Source organism: Stegostoma tigrinum, chromosome 30 (genome assembly GCF_030684315.1).
Source record: "Stegostoma tigrinum isolate sSteTig4 chromosome 30, sSteTig4.hap1, whole genome shotgun sequence".
NCBI lineage: Eukaryota > Metazoa > Chordata > Chondrichthyes > Orectolobiformes > Stegostomatidae > Stegostoma > Stegostoma tigrinum.
In genome coordinates this window covers 14,659,335-14,684,020 of record NC_081383.1, presented here as the reverse complement: position 1 = coordinate 14,684,020, position 24,686 = coordinate 14,659,335, and the positions used below count along the sequence as shown (strand labels likewise).

The 24,686-nt window shown below is 39.4% G+C and overlaps 1 long non-coding RNA gene across 3 annotated transcripts in view; it reads left to right on the top strand.

Annotated features, from left to right (window-relative positions):
* Positions 1–24,686, top strand: part of LOC125465706 (uncharacterized) — a 95,627-nt gene that overhangs the window by 33,663 nt on the left and 37,278 nt on the right. For 2 of the 3 annotated variants that reach the window (XR_007250299.2, XR_007250302.2), the window contains exon 1: positions 23,294–23,354. The exons of the other annotated variant lie outside the window; for it this stretch is intronic. This is a non-coding gene — a long non-coding RNA (uncharacterized LOC125465706). Of the gene's footprint in view, positions 1–23,293; positions 23,355–24,686 lie in introns of those variants that run through there. 3 annotated transcript variants of the gene reach the window in all.

Sequence of the window (24,686 nt, the reverse complement as noted above, 5' to 3'; positions counted from 1 at the left end):
GAAATCCTTCACAACTTTTCACTGAAATGTCTTACTCTTGCCATTGTATTTTGTACGCATAAATGTAACAGGATGCGGCTAATCTTCTGATTTATGTCTTTCCTTGTAGGACTAACTATACACAAGTGCTGATTTCAGTAAAGGGTCAAATGTCCTTATTCAGTGGCTGGTTTGGGCTTTCTGCTTTGGTTAGCTGGCAAAACTCAGACCTTGGTTTTGTACTTTTGACCTAGGCTAGTAACTTGAGAAAAAAAAATTTCGATTTCCCTCCCTTAGCCTTTCATAGGCCCACATGTTCTTTTTATTTCACTTCAACTGTTCTGCTATCATGTTAACATGCCTGAAAGAATTTCCATAGTGCATTGACAACAGAATAAAACAGGAATTGGATTTCAACGCTATAGAATGACTCCCTGCTGGAATTCAAATTCAAGTTCTCTGGGGTGTTTTTTTCTTGTGCGGTTTAAGGGATCTATCAGGTAAAGTAGCAAGCACAACGCTGCTGGAGAATGAGCTCGGGGGACTAAGCGTGTTTTAAAATGGGTATGACAAAAGGGGACCAAGATGTCATTATTCAAAAACCTTTTTAGATGTTCATTCATTGTTTCTGGAAATGTATTGGTCTTGGTTTTTTTCCCCCAAAATGGAGCAGGTGCAAAAGCAGGTGCAAAGTCAAACATAATGCCATCCAATTTTGTGCCCGTGGTTTGAATCAATATTTTTTTCTCCTTTCCTGAGAGGAAAAATGGATATTCAAATGGGTTTGTTTGGTGCGATCATACTGCCTCGGTGGCCGGTTTATAATTGTGAATGGGAGTGGCGGACACAAGCAGGGCTTTTCTTCCCAACTTCTTTTTCCTTAAAAAAATCTTCTGCACTACAAATGAATAAAATGCAGCTCTTCGATAGTGTATGTGTGAAGTAGGATTATAATTCACCTCCTGGCACATGCCCCCATTGAAAGCCGCAGGAGGGTAAGAGGGCAGAATAACATTTTGCACGTGGGAAAGTAATTGGTGGGAAAGGAAAGCACCTCAAAAAGCCACCTGATCAAGTAGCCTCAGCCAGTGACCACCCTAAGACAGAGGGGAACGTTAGCATCTGTGCTGGCATAGCTTATAAAAAAGCAGTACTGATGCAAAATTAATGGTGAGCAATAATGGGAAAATTAAAATCAGGCTGAAGAAGTACAAGATTGCAGCACTAAGGAAAAGCCTTAAACACCTAAAAAAATTAAGTGGAGTGCAATAACAACATGTTTGGATGAGGAGGGTAATCATAAATTTAGTTCTCTTCCCCTGCAAGGACTGTAAAAGAACTGGAAACTCAATGTCAGTCCACATATGACACACCAATTTTTAGTTCTAATGGACACAGCGTAGGGGGACATACAACTAAGCAACTCCTCAGCAAGGAGGCCCTGAGTTTACATATTGCTGTATACCTGTGCGTTTCATGTTTTAAATGCACTTCAAATTTTATGACCGCCAACTGGACTTCTGCAAAATTAAAACCTGCAGGGTGGTCTGAATAGTTAGATAGGATACATAGAGGTCTGCCCAGCACTGCTTGTGGATTGAAGCACCTATAGGTTCTTCCCCTTCGGCCTTTCAAACTTACCTGGAAGCCGGCCTGTGATTGACTGCTTGTCTCCCAGTTGCTTGATCTTCCCAGCAGTCAATCCTCTTCCAATGTCCAGTTCCTGTGTTTCAAAAACTGACTGCTCCTCAAGTTGTCCCAGTAAACCCTTTCCCTACTGATACCAGTTGTTTCTCTGACCAGCCTCTCAATTTAGCTATTTACCAGATTTAGGAGAAAATTCTCCGTTGGCTAGAATCATACCTAGCACATAGGAATGTGTTTGTGGTTGTTGGAGTTCAGTCAGTTCAGTAGGACTTCACTGCAGGAGCTCCTCAGGGCAGTGCTTTCAGCAAAACCATCTCCAGTTCCTTCATCAATGGCTTTCCCTAGATCATGAGGTTAGAAGTGGTGATGTTCACTGATGATTGCAAAATGTTCAGCAGCATTCCTGGCTTCCATAGATACTGAAGCAGTCCATGTCCAAATACAGCAGGTCCCAGACAATTTCCAGGCTTGGAACAAAAAGTGGCAGTACCATTCGTGCTTCACAAATGCCACCCAATGAACATCTCCAGTTAGAGACAATCTAACCACTGTCCCTTGATTGTCAATGGCGTTAACATCCTGAATCTTCCACTTTCAACATCCTGGGGGCTAGCATTAACCAGAAACCGAACTGGGCTGGCCATATAAATTCAAGAGCAAGTCAGGCTTTAGGAGTCGTACAGCAAATAACTTACCTCCTGACTCCCCCATTCGAGTACACCATCTACAAGGCACAGTCAGGTGTTTGCTAGAATACTGCCCACTTAACTGGATGAGGACAGCTCGAATAACAGTCAAGAAACTTGTCACCATCCAGGCCAAGGCAGCCTACATGATTGGCACCACATCCACAAACATTTCAGTCATTTACCATTAATATTCAGTAGCAGCTGCATGTATCATCTAAGATGCACTGCACTAATTTGCTGAAGATCCTTAGATGGCACCTTCCATCTAAAACTATGACCAAATCCATCCAGAAAGACAAGGGCACCAGATAACTGGGAGCATCACTACTTGCAGGTTCCCCTCCAAGCCACTCACGATCCTGACTTGGAAATATATTGCTGTTCCTTCACTGTCACTGGGTCAGAATCCTGGAAGTTCCTCCCTAAGAGCATTATGTGCCTATCCTATAGCACAAGGACTGCACAGTGCAAGAAGGCATCTCACAACCACTTCCTCAACTCTTTATGGGGCCAATATCCAAGAGTTAAGATAGCCTTGGTTAGCCAAGGAAAATAATCTGAGGAAACATAGATTAAATAAACCCCTCATCCCACGAAACAAGTCTCTACCCAAGAATTTTCTGTTCTTTGAGAGACTTTGCTTAACCTTCTCAAGCTAATCTGTGTACATAAAACTTTTGTTTCTTAGGCATTCCAGCTATTCCAATAAAAGCAGTTAGTGTGCACATTCCGACAGCATGACATGTTTGGCTGCCCTCCATATTTCATGTCCCTGTTAACATATTACATCATATTTATCATACCTAGTCTAGATATTTGCAGTCTACTCTTATAGCTAAGGCATAGCTTTCCACAGTCTCAAGAGAATCATCATCAAACGGGTTCCTTGATACACCTGTCTTGTGACTGTTGTTATGGACTAACTTCATTTCTGTCATTTCCACACTGCCTTCCCAGGGAAATCCTTGTATCCCATTGGGCTTTTGTTTATCCTGATCTATACATGCAATTACAGATCTTAATTATTTCATTTTTGATCAGATACTTATGCATTTCTTTTTCTTTTCAAGCTGGTAGGCCACACAGAAACCAACTTTTCTAATCTAAAGCCAATAGCTGACACACCAAAATTGAATACAGTGTTCTGAATAGGCCACATGTAGCTGAGGGGCCCTCTGAGGATGGTGTATTAGGAGAATTTCAGCAGCAATGCATACCCCCTAACAAATCAAATCCCGGTAACATCCTCATCCTGTCTCCATGCAGTTGAGAAGCAACTATAGACCAAACATAAACAGCAGACAGTGCATGAAGAATAGACAGCATCATTGAGAACATTCTACTCAGTAATGAAAACTGACATATATAGAGGGAGAACTGTAGCAGTGAGGAACATCTGCATTGTAGAATCTTAATTAAATAGTTTATCCAATGGTCGGTATAATTCAACAGCACCTTTCAAATCCATGACCTCTAACATTAGGCAAGGGTCAACAAATATTAGGAACACATCTGTCAATCCTCAGTGAAGTCCCACACCAAGCTGGCTTAAAAAAAATGATGTTCCTTCTTTGTCACTGGGTATAAGTCCTGGTAGTCTCTATGTAGCAACATTGTGGATGTTCATAAAACATACGAAATAGGAGCAGAAATAGACTATTCCACCCCTTGAGCCTGTTCCATCATTTGATAAATTCAAGGCTGATCTGTTAGTGTTTCAAATCCCACAGTCCCAGAGACTCCCATAAACAATTGATTCTACAGCCTAACAAGAATCTATCCACTTCTGTCTTAATTCAATGAACCTGTCTCCATTACCTTCTGAGGCAGTGAGTGTCTAAGTCACATAACTGTCTGAGAGAAAATAAATCTTCTCCTGTCTCTCCTTAAAGAGTGAAGCCGAATCATAAATCATTGCCCCCAAGATCTGGACTGAGTCACAAGAGGAAATATCTTTCCTATATCCACCCTGTCATGATCATTCAGGATCTGATAAACCTCAAGTAAATCACCATTCACTATTAAATTCCCATGTAAATAAGATCAACTTCTTCACCCTATTTTTATAAGGTAACATTCAAGGTATCAATCTAGTATATCTCTGTGGAACTGCATCCAATGTATTTTCAAACTTCCTTAAACAAGTAGACAAAACTGCGCACAGTATTTGAGATATGAGCTCACCAATACCCTGTACATTTGAAGAACAACAGCCATACTTTTATATTCAATTCCTAATGCAATAGGAGACAGTATCCTACTAGCCTTCTTGATTTTGTGCTGGACCTGCTTACTAATTTTTTATGACATATGCAGCAGAATACCTAATTCCCCTGTACCTTGGAATTCTATAAGCATTCTGTGTTTAAATAATGCTCTACTTTTTTTATTCTTATTATCAAAGTTACCAAGTTAACATTTATCAACATTACATTCCATCTGCCAGATATTTGTGGACTCACTCAACATATCTACATCTGTTTGTAACTTCCTTATGTATTCCTCAAACATACAGTCTGACCTATCATGTCTGAATTTAGCTACAATGACCTCACTCCCTCATCTAAGTAATTGACATAAATTATAAAATGGTGAGGCCCAGCACTGATCCCTGTGAGATTCTACTCATCTCACCCTGTCTATCAAAGGTTCATTTATGCATTTTCTCTGTTTTCTGCCAGCCAGCCAATCTTCTATCTGTACTGGTATATGATCATGCACACCATGAACTTTTCTGTAATAATCTTTGAAATGGCATCTTATCAAAAGTCATCAGAAAATGAAAATATAGTGCATCTGTAGGCTCTTTTATCACAAATGACTCCTTCAAAAATCTCCACTAAATTGGTCTATATGACTCTTCACAATTACCTAGATTCACAACTATGATCGTTTTCTATTCAATTCTAGATGTCAAGCTAATTTGCCTCAGTTTCCTGTTTCCTGCCTTCCTCTATTCTTGAATGGTAGAGTTATATTTGCTACATTCCTGAGTCAAGGGAATTTTGGAAGTTTAATATCAACACATCTATTATCTCATTAGGAACCGTGTTTAAGACAATTGGCTGAAAGCCATCTGGACATGAAGACTTGCCAATCATAGATCCACCAGGTTGTATAATTTCCTTTATGATTATTGTTTTATTAATTTCCCCCCTCACTTCCTCCTCCTCATTTATAGCTATTACTGGTCAATTTGTTCCTAAAATTGAGGAGAAAATTGCTCAAAAACAAGCAAAGAACTGCAGATGCTGAAGACCTGAAACAAAATTAGAAATTTCTTGAAAAACTGAAGTTCACAGCTTCAGTTCTGAAGCAGGGTCACTGGCTTTGAAATGTTCACTCTGATTCCTCTCCACAAATGCTGCCAGACCTGCTGAGTTTGACAGGCAATTTATTTCTGTTCCACTAAATTGCTGTAAGCTTGAATATTGAGAAAATTTTCATTGAAACCCTTGACACAAAGCCCTCCCCAAACATTTGATCCGAACTTTGGCCTATCCATGATGAATCCCTTCCAGCTACCCTTTGTCTGTCCCTGTCATGGAATTTCCAGTTGCTGGATCCCACAGCATTTGAGGGAAATATCAAATAGTGGGTTTTTCATATTTTTCTGAACAAGCTGCCTTCTATGGGTCAGATAATAAATATACCTGTGAAATTATCTGTTCCGTGCTTCTGTCATTTTCTTTTTTGCCATTATAATACACATCTCTGCCTTTATTAGACACAAGTTTACTTTCAACTAACCTGTTTCTTTTTATATCCTTAAGATAACTTTAACAATCTAATTGAATGCCTCTTACTAGTTTACACACATTGAACATTCTTGCTCCCTCATCAAGATCATGGTCATCATTTATCATTACTCCAAAGTTAATCAAATCCTCAAGTTTTCAGCTGTCTGGAAGAAAGGAAGGAATGATATTTAGTCAAGTTCTCCATAAACTGGATTAATAGTTTCCTATTGGAAATTAATTTACTGAGTGTACCTTTTAAAGCAAGGTTTTTATAATCATTTAAGATAGCCACGTTGTGAAACTGGATGAACACAGCAGGTCAAGCAGCAGCTTAGGACCACAAAAGCTGACGTTTCGGGCCTAGACCCTTCATCAGAGAGGGGGATGGGGAGAGGGTTCTGAAATAAATAGGGAGAGAGGGGGAGGTGGACTGAAGATGGATAGAGGGGAAGATACGTGGAGAGGAGAGTATAGGTGGGGAGGTAGGGAGGGGATAGGTCAGTCTGGGGAGGACGGACAGGCCAAGGAGGCAGGATGAGGTTGGTAGGTGGGAAATGGAGGTGCGGCTTGAGGTGGGAGGAGGGGATAGGTGAGAGGAAGGACAGGTTAGGGAGGCGGGGACGAGCTGGGTTGGTTTTGTGATGCACTGGGGGAAGGGGAGATTTTGAAGTTGTGAAATCCACATTCATACCATTGGGCTGCAGGGTTCCCAAGCAGAATATGAAGTGCTGTTCCTGCAACCTTCGGGTGGCATCATTGTGGCACTGCAGGAGGCCCAGGATGGATATGTCGTCTAAGGAATGGGAGGGGGACTTGAAATGCTTCGCGACTGGGAGGTGCAGTTGTTTATTGCGAACCGAGCGGAGGTGTTCTGCAAAGCGGTCCCCAAGCCTCCGCTTGGTTTCCCCAATGTAGAGGAAGCCACACCGGGTACAGTGGATACAGTATACCACATTGGCAGATGTACAGGTGAATATCTGCTTAATATGGAAAGTCATCTTGGGGCCTGGGATAGGGGTGAGGGAGGAGGTGTGGGGGCAAGTGTAGGAATTGCACTACAATATGTGTAAGCACCTCCAGGAGAGAAAGGAAGAAAACAGCATTTTTTTTGTTTTCCTAACTGAGACTCTATAGGTTGAGTTTTTCTTGTTGTTGAGGTAAAGATGGATCAGGAAGCCTGCCCACCTCTCTGAGTCTGCTTTGTACAGGATTCATTATTATTAGATGGAGATTCTTCTAAGTGGGATCCTGCCTCTGGAAGGCAGGAAATCTCCAAGGGTGTCATGACAAGACAACACCAGAAAGAGGTGGTGAACAAATCAAAAGGCCAGGAGAGCATCAGATCAGTTGATCAGTTGAGCCGTTAAAAGCAAATCCATTGAAATAAAAAAGAAAGCCTTGTATTTGTACATCACTTTTCACAACCACCAGATGTTTCTGCCAATGACACTCTTTTGAAGTTTATGCTATTGTAACATAGAAATGTAGCTGCTAATTTCCACTTGTAAAGCTCTCATAAACAGTAATGTGATAATGACATCTGCTTTTCTGATATAGATTGAAAAACATTGACCAGAGCATAAATCCCTGGTTTTCTTTGGAAAAGTGCCATGGGATCTTTTAAATCCACTTAAATATGTAGCTGGAGCCTCAATTTAAGATCAAACCCAAAAAATGGCACCTCAGCCAGTGTAATGCTTCTTCAGTTGTGCACTGGAGTACCAGTCTTGATTTTTGCACTAAAGCCTTGGATTAGATCTATACACTGGACTTTGTAGTTCAGGAGTGAGTGAGTTAAAAAGGGGGACTATTCTGGACCCTCTCCAATAATCAAGAAATCTCACAGAAATATTACACTGTTACAACTTTGTACCACTTTAAATAAGATGGAAAGTCCTCAGAAGAAGCAGTAAGTGTTGAACAAAATAAAATGGCACTTTCATGCGCAATTTTTCATGGTCCATTTTCTCATTGTTTCTACTGAATGTAGCTCTGGAAGGATTACTACTGGTTGAATTCCCTATGTATTACTTCTGTAATGACAGCGTGAGGACTGTTGGGGGAGAGCAACCAAGGATCTTGAAGGAGTCAGAGATCATATAAAGACCTCGTCCCAATCTCTGTAATCATGCATACCATATCCTTGTAATGTGTAAACAGTTGCAGAGATGCAATAAACTATCATGTTTGGTGCAAAAGGCTCAAAAAGTCTCTTCTCATTAGAGCAGAGGAGGCTATCCTCATCTGCACCAAACCATACAGGCCCTTAAGGAACATTCAGCCAGAAGGTATTAGTGGCAGCAAATGCAATTGCTTCACTTGTGATATCATCCATTCTCAAGCAGGATCACAGAAGAAAATCTAACTTCTAATCTCATTGTTGTACACAGAACTCCAGATTACTTTCACCATCCATCCCTAAATGTTAAAGGAACAAACAGAATGTAAATCACCTTGACGTGACGATATTAAAATTTGATCACACACAGGAGAGACCCTTACAGCTCACTTGAGGATGCTTATGGGTCATTTCCCCTTGTGGCGTATGATATGTTCATAATTAAATATAACAACCATTGATAAATGTGTATAGCAACTCTGTTATTTTATCTACATGAGAAGAATCCTATTGAACACAGTTACTTTGAAACAATTGTAATCTTGATGCTTTTAAATTCCTGCTTTTGTAGTTTTGTAGGATAACATCTTAGCTTGTCAATTGCTAATCAAATCTGATAAGGGGAAAGAAAGTGGCTGACAAGAAGAAGGCAAATAAGGTTCACACATTTCAGTGGAGTACACAATAGATTGAAAAATGCTGCTGTTCTGGCTCCAATGCCAGTGGCCACATTATGATTGGAATGAAGTTGAGAATGGTGATAGTGATACTAGCCACATCAAACAAGTGTATGCACTCAGCTACTGTGGCTAGCCTTTGCAGTGACCCAAAGTAAATGACTTTTCCTAACAGCCCTGGACTCAAGCCATAAATGTCATGCTTCAAATATATCACCAATGATGGGCGAAAGTGAGACACTGCTAGGAACCTGAGGGAACGGATCCAATTAACGTGAGGTGCTAATTGAAAACATAGGATGCACCATGAAAAGAAAACTGAAGGAAATACTTTCTTGAACACGCACATAAACTGGTAAAGATTCCAAAGTCTTTTTGTAAACATGTAAATGTGTCATCATTCAAACCTGTCCTCAGTCCTCAGGAATTATTGTCCGTTACTGTCACCTACAAGTCAAAGTTCAATATTTTTAGCAGAAGTGCAGAAAGTTGGGCACTATAAGAAGACACGTAATTCCTCTTTACTTTACTATGCACAGTGACCCCTAAACAGCAGGAATTCATTTTTAAATCTTTAGAAAGGTAATTAACATACTAATGGATCAGAGATGAAACAAATGGATCTTTTCAAGGTATTTTATTAACTGAATACCTGGTGAGTGAATATTTCTGTTAAGTGAATAGAAGATGATATTGTTTTTTCATTTTTTTTGCCCAAAGAATTCCATCCTATTAGATCATTGCTTTACATGAAATACATGATACTTCCAGGGGTCGATAAAGGACAAAACCTTGAGCCGTATTTGAGCAATATGACTGTCTATTAGTTCCAATATTGTCGATGAGAAGTTACCATTGGCTTCCCAATAAGATAACATTTTTTTTCCTATTTTGCTAAAGCTAATGATTCCCATCCCTACTTTTCTCATAGTTTTTCAATAACTGTAACAGCAAACACTTGTCACCAATATTTTTATAATTGCATTCCCATTCTAGCTTTACACCTTCCACACACTGACTGTAAAGTTTTGACTTTAAATAGACTAAAATTCCCACTTTACAGAACCAAACAGAGTGCTTTGTCAAGGACAACAATGCATAAGACACATAAAATGGATTTCCTGCCTGTTTTACACTACTTTTAAGGACCTGAGGCAAGACTATGAAAAACCTTCAGTATTCATCATTAACTTTCTCTTGGAATTTCTTAACCATTCAATTCTGAAAATATTTCCTGATAATCATTGGAAGGCATCCAACATAAATTGCCTTTATTTACGCAACAACCTGATCAGATGATTCTATTTTGAGCAAAATTTTGATGGAAGTTCTCTTAAAAAGAAACTTTGTAACACAGATGATTGTTATTAGTGACAAATCAGTATTTCAATATCATGAATTGCAATTAAATATTGGTCACAAGTACATTTAAAATATTGCTTCTGTTCTGGCTTCCATCACCTTAGAGTTTATTCAGTAACAAATGTAAGAGCTCATTTTGTACTCTTGCAATTTAATTCACAAGCAAGCTAAATCTGGTATAGGCCTTGAAATGATTATTCCTCATGTTATTCTTGAACACACATCACTTTGCTTAAGAACAGGATTGGCAACATGGGAGATAATGAATACAAACAGACAGGGATCAGCTTAGCGTAAACACCTTTAAAATTTTGTCAAAACTTTTACAGAAAACTTACATTGACACTAATGTAGTAATGAGACTAATGCATTGTGAGTGCCTCCACCTTTCAGGAGAGGCATCAAATTGAGGCCTTAGCTAGCTTCTCAAGTGGAAGTGAAAGATCAGTAGCACAATTTCAAAGCTAGTATGTAGATGCAGCACATAATCAAGGAGGCTATTGGGACTCTGTCTTTTATTACGTTAGGAATTGAAAATAAAAGGAATAGAATAGAATAGAAATTTATTGTCATGTGTACTTTTACATGAAAAATGCAGTGAAATTTTTTTTAAGTCATCCCACCACACTGCTTACAGAGTAAGGAAGTTACACTTCAGTTTCTCTCTCAGATCCTGCTCAATATTTATCTGTTTGACAGAAATAGTCAAGCAGCTATCTTGTCTTTATTTCATTATGGTCACTGGGATTTTGCTGTGTTCAAATTGGATTTTTCTAATTTTGAAACAATAACACTATTTCAAAAATACTTAATTAACTGAAAAGCACAGTTCAGGCAGGCCCAGATTGCAAAAGGGTTCTGTTCTTGAGTTCTTTCTTAAGTCGGCCTGTACATAAGTCAGAATGCAGTACAGAACAATATAAACTACCTGCTCCTAAGTTCAGGGGGACATACTTCAAAATTTTTGAAAATACACCCATTGTGGGATCATTAAGTACAAGCTTTTGTCAGTCAAACATGCATAAATTGGGAACACCTTCCCGACTGCCCTAAGGTTGTGAAAGTCTGGAATTTGCTTAAGTTGAATAGTAATGCAAAGCATGTATCTAGTTATAATTAAAGTGTCATATCTAATCTTGGCTGCAAAACTAGGGAAGGACTGTTCTTGGAGATTCAATATTCTCAACCTCGTGGATACATTCCCTCTGTAATACAATTCTCGGCAAGGGAAAAGCATGTTAGTAAAGGAATGCTGGCCTTGGGAGAACTGCAACATGGGTTTACCAGAATGTTACCTGAACGGCAAGGGTTAAATTAAGAGGAGAGATTGTACAAATTGGGTTACTTTCCCTGGAATTAAGATGGTTACGATCTGATTTGATCAGCATTTTCAAGGTATCAAGGGGAAACAGATAGGTAGTGAGAATATATTTCTGCTAGTTGGCAAGTTGAAAACTAGCAGGAACAATTTAAAAAATAAAGCTAGACCTTTTAGAAGTGTTTATGGTAACATTTGCATACTCAAAAGGTAGCAGAATTTTGGAATTCTCTTAAATAAGCAGCAATTTATGCTGGATCAATTGGGGAGCTTAATTTCAGAGTTTGAAAGAGTTTTGGTAAACAAAGATATTAAATGTTATCAGGCAAATTCAGATCTATGAAGTTAGGTTGCATATTAACCATGACCTTATTAAATAATAGAGCAACCATGCAGGTTTAAATTACTTCCATTTGTTTCTATATTTTTATTATTGATTAGCAGTAAAAGCAGGTTATCCATTTTCAATTTCCATCAACCAATTTTGATACCTGGGACTTTTCATGGACCAAAATGATTGAAGAAAGGATAATCACTGAGTTATGATGGCCACAGTGGTCACCTGGTCAAATTGAGCCAAAGACATGAAACCATGAATAAACAAGAATCAGTATGAACTGAAATTAACATTGCTATTAAAAGGCACTTAAAATCAGTTCTGCAACTCCTGTTTGATTCTTATCTTCTCTGGAAATTTTATATACAATGTTGCAATGAAATTTCCCTGCAGATTTGGGAGTCTTTTAGACAACCATTTTTGTGTAGAGTGACTGAAATGGAAATGAGATAGTAACAAAAGGTTTGGAAATCTTGCTATCTCTCTCTCTTCCCCCCTATCCCCGACTTTCGCTTTCTCTCCCACACGCATATTTTCTCTCTGCCCCTTGAAGAGATTGTTTAGTGAAAATCAGAGAAATATCCATTCACCAAAGGGTGTGCAAAATTATGAGGGGCATAGGATAGATAAGAAGAAATCTTTCCCCTCAGTAGGTGGATCAATAAGCACAGATATAGATATAAGGTTAAGAACAGGAGTTTTAGAAGGGAATTAACGAAGTTTTTTTTCATCCAAAGGGTGATAGGCATCTGGAACTCATTGCTTGAAAGGGCAGTGGGAATGATTACAATGTTAAAAAGTATTTAGATGACCACCTGAAGCATTACAACATACAAGGCTATAGTCTAAGTTCTGGTAAATAAGACTAGAGTAGATCGAAGCCTAATGGCTGATGTAACCTTGATGGGCCGAAGGGCCCCTTTCTGTGCTGTAAAACTCTATGACTCTATTACAAAATGAAACCTGTGAATTTCACTACTTCTGAGAACATAACTTATCAATTAAACAGAGTTGCCTCAGGTTAAAATTGAAAACTTGAAGGACTAAGAAGATTCTTTAAACTACATTTATTTGATCTTTCTTTGGATGCCAGACTCTTTCCTCTTTTTAAAATTTAGTCCTGTGTTTGTGTGTGCATTTGATGTCATATTTTGTTACCTTGCTTTAGAGTCAGTAAGTAATGAAATTCTTCTTTTCCTCAAGAAAACTTTGTATTTGACTCTGCATTTTGATGTAGTGAACGATGCTTTAATTGAAACATTAAACAACTGGATGCTAATAAGAATGTAAAATATTTGGTGCGGTCAATTAAGGGATTAAAAGAGGTAAGCTGTTTCACTTCCCTCACCTTGTCAGGATACAGTGTCCTAATTTTCAGACAAATAATTTACCTCAGGTGACAATAAGATCATCATTGAGAACATTCCAAATGAACACCAGTCCAGTAGTAGATAAGGTCAGAAGCCACAGGATACAAGGTCTAGCAGGTTTATTTGAAATCACAAGCTTTCACAGCACTGCTCCTTCATCAGGTGGAGTCACCTGACGAAGGACCAGCGGACTGAAGGTTTAGTCTATAAACTGGTGTCGTGTGACTTCTGACCTTGTCCACCCCAGTTCAACACAACACCTCCACATCATATCAGCTGATAGTTCAGGAAGGCAATACTTCTGAAAATTTTTTTAGCAAAGATTTGTAGCTCGGGTTGTGGGTGAGGTTGTTACTTTGCTCGCTGAGCTAGCTTGCTTTCATTCAGACATTTCATCACCATGCTAGATATTATCATCAGCGAGGCCTCCGACAAAGCGATGTTGTTCTCCTCTGCTTGGAATTTAGGCTGTCCAGTACATTTTGGTAAGTAGTGTCATTTCCAGATTTGTTCTGAATGGGTTTGTACATGAGGTCCAATTCTATATGTTTGTTCATTGTATTATGGGTTGACAACCATGCCTCTTGAAATTCCCATTGTGTCTATGCTTGGCTTTGGGCTACTATATTTCCAATTTAAACTGTACATGAAGAACAATTTGGGACAAAAGCAGTGCTGCAGATGTGCTCAACTCTTCAAACATGTTTGATCATTCCTTGTCTAAACCATTGATTTGTTCAAATGCATCAAAAAGCAAAAGTATGGCTTAAAAACCCTTTATATTTGCTATTTCTTTTCCACTTGACTGAGAGGTAAAAGGATGACCAGGACACATCTATATGAATGTAGCTAATCATATTTTAGGTCCAAATCACATAAGTTGAGACATAGCCTAATCTGTTTAGCACCATGTTTGGCTGAAAATCACATCGGCTGTGCAACTGTCATGGTTTCTGAGAGCTGTTTTTGACTTACCGAAACATCAGTGGCTACTTATGTTAACTTACTATTAGAGAGAAAGCAAACAATCTTTGTGGGTCTGCTCTATGCCTGTGAGTGAAGGACAAGTTAAAAATCCTGGGTGATCTTTTAGAAAATATGTGCATCAGATTCCAGGGGATGTATCTAAATTATAGTTTGGCTTCATGTAAGTTTACATTTTGGTTTTTCAAAAACCAGACTTTTAAGTTATTCCAGAAAGGAATAAATACCCATGTTCAAACTGTTGAGTACATGATTGAGGAAGTGTCTCATTTTCTATTACACACAATTAACAACTATTAATTTTCATATGAAGAGAACATTCAGTTTTATTTACTCATAATGAATAGTTATTTTTAATTATAGTTAATTTATATTTAATCTTTTATAAGAAAACCAACTTAGTTACTGAGATAATAGTAACTGCAGATGTTGGAGAATCCGAGATGACAAGGTGTGTAGCTGACTGAACACAGCAGGCCAAGCAGCATCTTAGGAGCAGGAAAGCTGACGTTTCGGGCCTAGACCCTTATTTCTGATGAAGGGTCTAGGCCCGAAACGTCAGCTTTCCTTCTCCTAAGATGCTGCTTGGCCTGCTGTGTTCATCCAGCTCCACACCTTGTTATCCAACTTAGTTACCGCCTGGCTTGTTATAGCTAAAAGTTTCATGTGTTGAATATAGGATGCTAGATCTTGAACCTTTGACTTGTGGCTGGCTGACAGATATAAACAGCACCTTCAGAGGTTGTGTTCACACCCAGCAGCCAGTTCTGAGCTAGCTGGGTCAGTGTCATGTACTATGCACGTGTAAGTAAAGGGTAATTTGGTGATGGATACTGGCCTTCCTGGAGTTATTTCATTAGCGACAAGAGAAAAACACACTTCTGAAGAGATTCGCCTGCAACAGTCTTTGAGTTGGCTTGAGCATTCTGGCATCATGCCACTATTTGAGGAGCCTGCCTTGCTGAATCCTATTGAACTTTAACTGGTGTTAAAACAAGGCGCTGAAATTACCCACGTTAACAAACATTTAGCTGACAATAGTAAGCATGGATATCAGAAGATTGTCACCTCTTGACCATTTTGCAACTGATCAACAGATGATCAACAATTGAACATCGACAGGGAAAAGTGGGGTGCTGGTTGAAGTACTTTGAATGTGATTGTTGGGGCAGGGCACCTCAACCTCTCTCTTTGATGGTCAAGGCTTCACTGTTGTCATATTACAAAAGGCTTTTTAATGGATGAGGACCCCATTTGGCTTAAACAGGGACTACTGTCATTCAAGATCCCGATTTAGAGCACTGCTACAAATGGGATGAACATGTGCTATGCATGCTCCACCTGGTGGCCTAGGAAGCGTAGAAGTACTCTGAACCCACATCCTGATGAAGCTCTCTCTAGTTTTCTTTTGGAGTGCACCGTGGATTGTGTAAACGTGCTGCTCCTCTGCCCAGCTGAGCATGTGCCATAATGAAAGGGGTCATGCCCTCAAAGTGACACATCAAGGCGTCACTGACTGTAATCTATTACCAATGCCCTCTTGGGCACCCTGCCCATTCCTTCCCCCAGTTGCCACCCTGCCTGAAGATAACTTGCCATCTGGTCGATTTCTGAGCTGCCTTGACTGGCTAAAGCAAGAATGATGTCTGACGTTGCTCACAAGTAGTGACACTTTCACAAAGTTTGGAGCCAAGTTTCACTCAGGCCTGGACAAGATGCCATTGCTCCACTGTTTCTGCGTCTAGTTTGGGCATATTTTTCAGCCTTCATGTCTAATCAGCAATTGTGCTTTTGATACGTTTTTAACAACTCCCATTATAGGTTATGCACCTAATTTAAATTCAGTAGAAATCAATATGTAGCCAATGCACTAATCCATGTTTTCAAGCTCAGATAGCAAGTTAAAGCCTAAGCAGACAGTCTCAGTAGGGCATACTTAATGCCTTAAACATAAAACTTAGAAAATGTGACTTTTCCAAATAAAGATGTAAAATTACTATTTATGTTTCAAATGAAACAAGTGTTACTTTCAATTCAACTCTAATCTACTCTGTTACATCAAGGGTAAGATTAACGGTTTCCAAGTCACTCATAAAATGCTGGCTGAGAACAGAATTCTATTACTTTTATCAAATGGTTAACATCAATAATTGGCAAATTATCTAATCACCATCCTCAAACAACTTGTATTTCTTTTTAATAAATAATAAACCTGTAATGATTGGAGCGAGGTCAGCCAGGTGGGCCTCATAGAATATGAGCTCCCAGATGGGAGTTGTTCTCCTGGTCTAATCGGGCTGACAGATATAAACAGTACCTTCAGAGGTTGTGAGAGATAATGGGAACTGTAGATGCAGGAGAATTCCAAGATAATAAAATGTGAGGCTGGATGAACACAGCAGGCCAAGCAGCATCTCAGGAGCACAAAAGCTGACGTTTCGGGCCTCTGATGAAGGGTCTAGGCCCGAAACGTCAGCTTTTGTGCTCCTGAGATGCTGCTTGGCCTGCTGTGTTCATCCAGCCTCACATTTTATTACCTTCAGAGGTTGTGTTCACTCCCAGCAGCCAGTTCTGAGCTAGCTGGGTCAGTGTCAGGTACTCTGCATGTGTAAGTAAAGGGTAATTTGGTGATGGATACTGGCCTTCCTGGAGTTATTTCAATAGTGACAAGAGAAAAACACACTTCTGAAGAGATTTGCTTGCAACAGTCTTTGAGTTGGGATGAGCATTCTGGCATCATGCCACTATTTGAGGAGCCTTCCTTGCTGAATCCTATTGACAAAAATTTGGTTCAGTTTGTGGAAAGAATGCATTTTCTTTCCTGGGCAAATGACATCGGGACAGATGGAAAGTAATGAGTAAGTCTCCTGACAGCTTGTGGACCTACAGCTTTTTCTGGTAATTTGGACCCTAACTTCCCCTGAAGCACCAGATGCTAAAACCTTTGAAGTGTTGACAGGTTTAGTTAAGGAATATTATGACCCAAAACCTTCTCTAATTCTGAGATCCTAACAGTCTTACTCAGCAGTTCAAGAACTGGTGAATTGATGTCAGGTTATTTGAGCTTAAGACAGCTAGTAGAAGCATGTGATTTTGATTTAACCCGAAGTGAGATGCTGAGAGGCCATTTGGTATGTGGGATTAATAATGTGACCATGCAAAAGTGACAACTCACTGCTCAATTGGTTTTGTCATTAAACAATGCAGCAGGTGGAGCTTATGGGTCAGTGTATTCCAACAGAAAAGGATGCCCTCAACTGAGCTTGGGGAACATCACTTGAGTGAAGGCAATTGCTAGGCCTTACACAGGACATATCCTGAACAAAGGGACCCTAAGTCAGCCCAAGCAAAACCCAAAAACAAAGTCAAACCTTGGTTGAAAAGTTAACGTTTTCTTGAGGATCCCAGACAGTAGATCATTGTATTTTCTGTCAGCATGCGGGCTTGAATTGATTAAGAGAACTCATAGGCTGACTATCTAGGAGAGTACATACCCTAGAAAGTCCAGAGCTGGATAAATAGCCAATAATTGGCAAATTATCTAATCACTATCCTCAAACAACTTGTATTTTTCAGAGCTGATTTAGAACTATTAAATTGCTTAGCAATATCCAAATCAGAACCAAACAAAATAAATGCCTGGTTAAATGGTCACCCAATTCTAACAGATAATGGCACTGGCACAATCATTTCAGTCTCACCAGAAACTCGTCTTTAACAGAATTCAGTCTGGACTCCAACCCTCAAGTCTGTGCAAGATCTCAGCTAGACTGAGAACCTATATCAGGAACCTTTACAGATTGAGGGCTTGAGGGTACAACTTCATATGAGAAGCAGTTGGTTGAGTTACCACTGATTGCAGCAAAAGGCTCCAGCCTAAGCTTGAAGGTTGGAAAGTGAAAGAAGTATCAAGCCCATCCAGTTGGTGGAATGGACTTCACTGGTCATACTGATTATGAAGCCCAACAGGTCGATTCACCTTTTGGGGATTTTATACAAATGGTAAAGTGCTTTTTGCAGCTGGATAAATACCCAAACCCACGCATGGAGGATTTTTATGCAAAGTTGGCATGGGCGGGGGGGCGCTGTACTTTGTGAAGCTGGACGTGAGTCATTCGTACTTGCAGTTAGATGGGGATTCCCAGAAGGATTTGTACCAATATACGAGACTGCCATTGGGTTATCTTCAATCTGATTTTTTTCAGCAGATGATGGACAACATTTTACAAGGTCTACCCCAGGTTGCCATTTATCTAGATGACATGTTAATAATAGGGAAGTCCAATAAGGAATACTTAGAGAACTTAGTCATAGACCTTAGCCCTTTCTCCCAGGCAAATGTCTTAGAAGGGAAAAACGTGTGTTCCCGATTTCCAAAGTAACCTACATAGGCTACAGAGTCAACAAGGCTGGGTTACACCCATTGGAAGATAAAGTGAGGGTGATGAAAAGTGCCCCAGCTCCCACATCTGTACCGAAGCTTAGGTCTTTCCTTGGGCTGGCGAATTATTATAGAAAGTTTATACATCCAGGCCTTCACCCTGGCACCTTTGTATCACCTCTTAAAAAAGGGCTAGCCTTGGAAACTGTCATGAAGCCAAGCCATAGCTTTCAAGGAATTGAAGAAACAGCTAGTCACCCTCTAAGGTGTTGGCACATAATGATCCACAGTGAGATCTGGTATTGACATACGATGCCTCCCCATACACCATCGTGGTAGTATTAATTAATAGTTGGCCTAATGGATGGCAATGCCCAATAACACATACATCCAGGACTTTGGCTAAAGCAGAGTATAAAATAGTTCCTCACATTGCTGCAGCTGTGTTAGCAGAGATTTCAGTCATTTGGACTGGATTTTGCCATTGCCACTAACACCAGGAATGTGGTGCCTGCAAGTGAAATATATAAATTGTTCTGCCTCCTTCCTTCCCAACTAACCCCTGAACTTGACCCCACAACATAGGCAGGTGGGCACCAAAACTACAATTTTAAATATAAAATTAATGGACAATTGAGGTTGTTGCCCAGCCAAGCGACCCAAACATTACACTGCCCACACTGTAATGTGGTTGTCATGCACAGGTGTTTCCTGACTCCTCCCAAGTAAGTCTATATCAGAAATTGACTTCCCAAGAACTTCCCTGGAACCTTATGATTCAAAAGCGCATATGTTAGTAACTGAACCATGGGTGATAAATTCATTATCTCATTTAGTTTGTCTTTTTAAAATCATATAAACTTGCCAACCATCAGTGAAGTGCTAATAGAAATAATAAAATCATAGAATTTTACCATACAGAAGAATATAGAAATATTTCCACTGATGCCATTCTTTCCCTCCACACACCTATATTCTTAGCCCATGACAAAACTGAAGTAAAAATGAAAATATGTGACATAAGTTTTATGATTGTTGAGTGATTCCAAATGTGAAAAACAACAGGACTGCATGTAGCTAATGTTGCAAAATATTAAAATGACCAATTGACCATAAACGTTCTAAATATAATAATTTCCATTTTCCAAAACATGGCAAGCTTGGGTTTGGCTGGAAGGGGTCACACAGATAAAGCTTAAACTGAAGATAAGTGAAACGATCATTAGAAGGTGAGATAACAAGGTGTACAGCTGGATGAACATAGCAGGCCAAGCAGCATCAGAGGAGCAGGAAGGCCGATGCTTCGGGCCTAGACCCTTCTTCAGACCCTTCTTTCCACTATTGCTGAATCATTAGAAGGTGTCAGGAACATTTCTCAGGTTACCAGCTGTCTAAAACAATCAAAACCCAAGGTAACGCAGAAGAGAACAGCACAAGGTAAGAGAATGTCACTTAGCCATTCTATTAAGAGTTCAATTGGTAAATAAGTGGGTTAGCATCTTATTAAAATTGTTACAAAACACTGGGAACAGTGCATTAACAGAAATATTCGTCTCAGGTACAAGGCTAAATTCTTATCTCTCTCACTGTAAACTATCGCTAAACAACCAATGAAATTTACTTCCTGGGCAATTTCTCGGAGATAATAATACCTAAATTTGACTTGTGAATTTCCTGACAAAGCCAGTTTGAATTTTATTAGCATTTACAACACTAACTCCAATTAGGATGAATGTAACCTATTGTGTAAGTGGATTTATTACCTATTAGTAATTGCCAATAAGTCAATTTGTAATGACATAATTTAGTTACTGTATTGGCCATAGAGTTTTTGTTTACTTATTCTAAGGATAAGGGCATTCTTCACAAGACCAGCATTTATTTCCCAACCCTGTTTGCCCTTGTGAAGGTAATTGTATGCTATCTCCATGGTAACTGAGTGGCTGGCTAGCTCACTTCAGAAGGCACTTAAAAGTCAATCACAATGTTGTGGGTCTGAAATCATATGTAAGCCAGACACTGTAAGGACTGCAGATTTTCTTTCCTGAGGGCATACGTATATTAGATGGTTTTTTTATAGCAATCTGGTCAATATACAGTCACTAAAAACTCAGCACAATTGGGCAGAACAAACATGTTTGCATGCCTGTCAGCAAATTCCAGACAGCACTGCTCTACCCAGTGCTCATTTGTTGCAACAGACTTCCAGGAGAACATTGGAAATGCCTTAGGGATGTCCTCAAGAATCTCTGAAGAGTTCAAACATCCCGAATAACTACTCTAGCATGTGATCTACCAAAATGGAGAAGGTTCATTCAGGAAGGCATCAGAATACATTGAGAGATTTTTTGATGGACATGCAGAAGTTTGGTTAAAGCACAGAGAAACAGCACACCAAGCTCCAAAAAACTTATCTACATGACCCTCAAAGCACCACCTGCCCCAAGTTTATCATCCTTCTGAATCCATCAAAGCTGGTTGGAAACAAGTTATCATCGATCTGTAGAGACTCCCTCAGAAGAAGAAAATGTCTATTATTGATACCAGCATATTTGAAATCATTCTATATTTACTAAATTAAATTTCCAAATGCTGTGGTAAGGCTTGAACTCATTTTTCCAGATCATGAATCCACACCTTTGGATAACTAGCCCAGTAAGACAAACAGACCACCCAGGTTGACAGGGCTGTTAAGAAGGCATACAGTGTTTTAGTTTTTATTAATAGAGGCTTCGAGTTCTGGAACCAAGAGGCTATGCTGCAGCTGTACAAAACTCTGGTTCGGCCGCACTTGGAGTATTGCGTACAGTTCTGGTCATCACATTATAAGAAGGGTGTGGAAGCTTTGGAAAGGGTGCAGAGGAGAATTACTAGGATGTTGCCTGGTATGGAGGGAAGGCCTTACGAGGAAAGGCTGAGGGACTTGAGGCTGTTTCTGTTAGAGACAAGAAGGTTGAGAGGTGACTTAATTGAGACATATAAAATAATCAGAGGGTTAGATATGGTGGATAGGGAGAGCCTTTTTCCTAGGATGGTGACGGCAAGCATGAGGGGGCATAGCTTTAAATTGAGGGGTGAAAGATATAGGACAGATGTCAGAGGTAGTTTCTTTACTCAGAGAGTAGTAAGGGAATGGAACGCTTTGCCTGCAATGGTAGTAGATTCGCCAACTTTAAGTACATTTAAGCCATCATTGGACAAGCATATGGGTGTACATGGAATAGTGTAGGTTAGATGGGCTTCAGATCAGTATGACAGGTCGGCACAACATCGAGGGCCTAAGGGCCTGTACTGTTCTGTAATGTAATGTAATGTTCTGATAACACTCCAATCCTGGGGAAACTGTAGAATTGTAACTGATAGCACATATATGTGAATGTATGTGAAAATTACTTGACAATATAAATATGAGAGCTTACAAAGACTTTTCCATTATATTAATATAACATTAACTGTTTTCTTTTTGCGTATTTATAGTTTATATTAACATTTGTGTCAGATCTAAATTGAAGAGTACAACTTAATGCTAACTTCTCTGGATAACTGCCAATTTAGCCAAAGCTTATATTGCATTTCCAGAATCTATTCAATGTTTTCTAATCGGCTATCATTAAATCACCATGTTAAGGTGGGTGAAGTCAACCTGTTTGGCCACGTTAGCACCCACCTCTAGGACCTGGACCTTCTGGCCCAGAAGTTAGGTTTGCTGCTCCTGTGCCTCAGGAGACCTCATTCATAGCCTGGGGGATCTAAACCTGCATGGAAAAATACCACAGCAATTCAAATTCATTGCCTTTTCTTTATTCATTCAAGGGATGTGGGCGTCATTGGCCTGGCAGCATTTATTGCCCATTCCTAATTGCCCAGAGGGCAATTGAGAGTCAACCACATTGCAGTGGGTCTGGAATCATATGTAGGCCAGACCAGGTAAGGATGGCAGTTTCCTTCCCTAAGGGACATTAGTGAATCAGATGGGTATTTTTTTCTGACAGTAGTCAATGGATTCACGGCCATCTTTAGATTCTTAATTCTAGATGCTTTATTGAATTCAAATTCCACCATCTGCTGTGGTAGGATTTGAACCTGGGTCCCCAGAACACTATCTGGATCACTGGATGAATAGTCCAGTCATAATACCACAAGGCCATCGCCTCCTCTTAACCATTTGATCATGATGATAGGATGCCAAAACCTACACAAGTCGTGAAAATGAGCTTACGTGGATGAGCTTGTTGTCCTGTCTTTCGCTGAGAGGGTGATGATAATCTTTTGAGAAATCAGAGTGATAACTCCATGTGTTTTATTGCATTCCTGTCTTTTTGGAACTTCTGCTGTTTTATTCTATTGAACAATATGCGTAGCATGCAAGAGAAGAGATCAGCCCTTTTCGTGTCAATCTCTTCATACATGTTGACAACTTAACAACTTCCATTTCAATGAAATACTCATATCTGCTCATGACAATCTGTTTATTTGATCACTATTTTCTCAGACTGTTGCTCACAATCGATCGTACATGAATTCACATAAGGCAAGGCATTATTATGTCCCCATAATAATCATTTTCTGAGGCTCGATTTTGATGACTAGTTCTGTGTCACCCTTAAGAAATGATTTACTTGAATGTCTTCATGTTAGTTAATATTAGCCCTTTCCCAGCATTCAGCTGGAATGTTGTTCTCATTTTGAAGTCAATTTTAACACAACTTGCATGCACTTCCCAGTTTTCTGCAAGCAAGCGCACTGCCGGGGTAAATAATGACTTTAACATTTTAAATTAATTGTTTTTTAACTTTTCTTTATTTGAGTAATGATACTTTCTATTGCATTTCAATATTTGTTCTGCCATTGGTCAACTTCAGATTTTGTGAAGTTAGCTTACAAAGAAAGACTGTTGTGTTTTGTTGTTAAATATTTGCAGCAAGTGGCAAGTGCAGTGAGCCATGACCATTGTGAACAAAATGTTTTATCATCATTGTGTTCTCTATTGTGAAATGATGGTGGCCGTGAAATCAAAATTAAATGTTGAAAATATTTGAAAGTATAAATTGCATTAGTCTGGTAAGACGTATCATCAATCTTAATACGTAAAACATTCACGTTAAATTTCATTCTCTCCCTGATATGTGCACAGAAAACATGACAAAGAATTCTTCCAGATTTGGTATCAGTGTATAAAAGTTTGCACTTGATTGCACAGTGTCAATGAGATTGTCAATGACTTTACAACAAGGCTCTTATAAGTTAATGAGGATGTAGTGTAGACATTTTCTTTTGATATTATTGAAATACAGTCTACATACATCAGCAAAGAAGGCTACCACAGCTTTAATCACTAAACACAAAATATGGGTTTCACCCACTTTCTTTGAAAAAGCAAAAACCCCACCATCTGGGCACTTTGACAAGTAGCAAAGGTTGACCATTAACAAGCCTGGTGCTAATTGACTAGGGCCTGCAAACTGCTCTGACTCAAATGGGATTGCGAATTAAACTTTTGAACTCTAGCCAACCAATGCATGTTTATTACTTTTATTTCTCAAAGAAGGGGAAGTGGAAACCTCTCTGCAGTTACACTTTCTCAGAACATTGGGAGTTGACTTAATCGCTTCAATTACAGTGATTTCATCCAGAGAGGATCAAACAAAAGTTAGGACTGGCTGGAGTGAAGTCATTAAATGGATGAGTTCTTTTTATGGGGCTGAGCAGTCAGCACAAAGGGGTCTTTAATAACCGCAGGCACCACACAGCCAGTGATGTTGCAGTACTCCAGAGGATGCCACCTCCAGTTATGGTGTGAAACAGGAATAAATATTATTGGCAGAGCATAGTGTCCATATTTAGAGTGTAAAAGCTCCTTATTGACTAAAGTATGAATGTCTGCATATATTAAGTGTTCCTTTACATCAGAAATATTTACACAGGTTTATGCCTTTACCTGAACTGATCCTAACTGTTCATGATGGCTGCCGATTCAACCTGCAACATTACAGAGTATCCCAGATCTTTCAAGCACTGATGACAAATCAAATCGCAGGCATATTTTTAATTCCATAACCCTACACATTCCTAATTATGTCAAT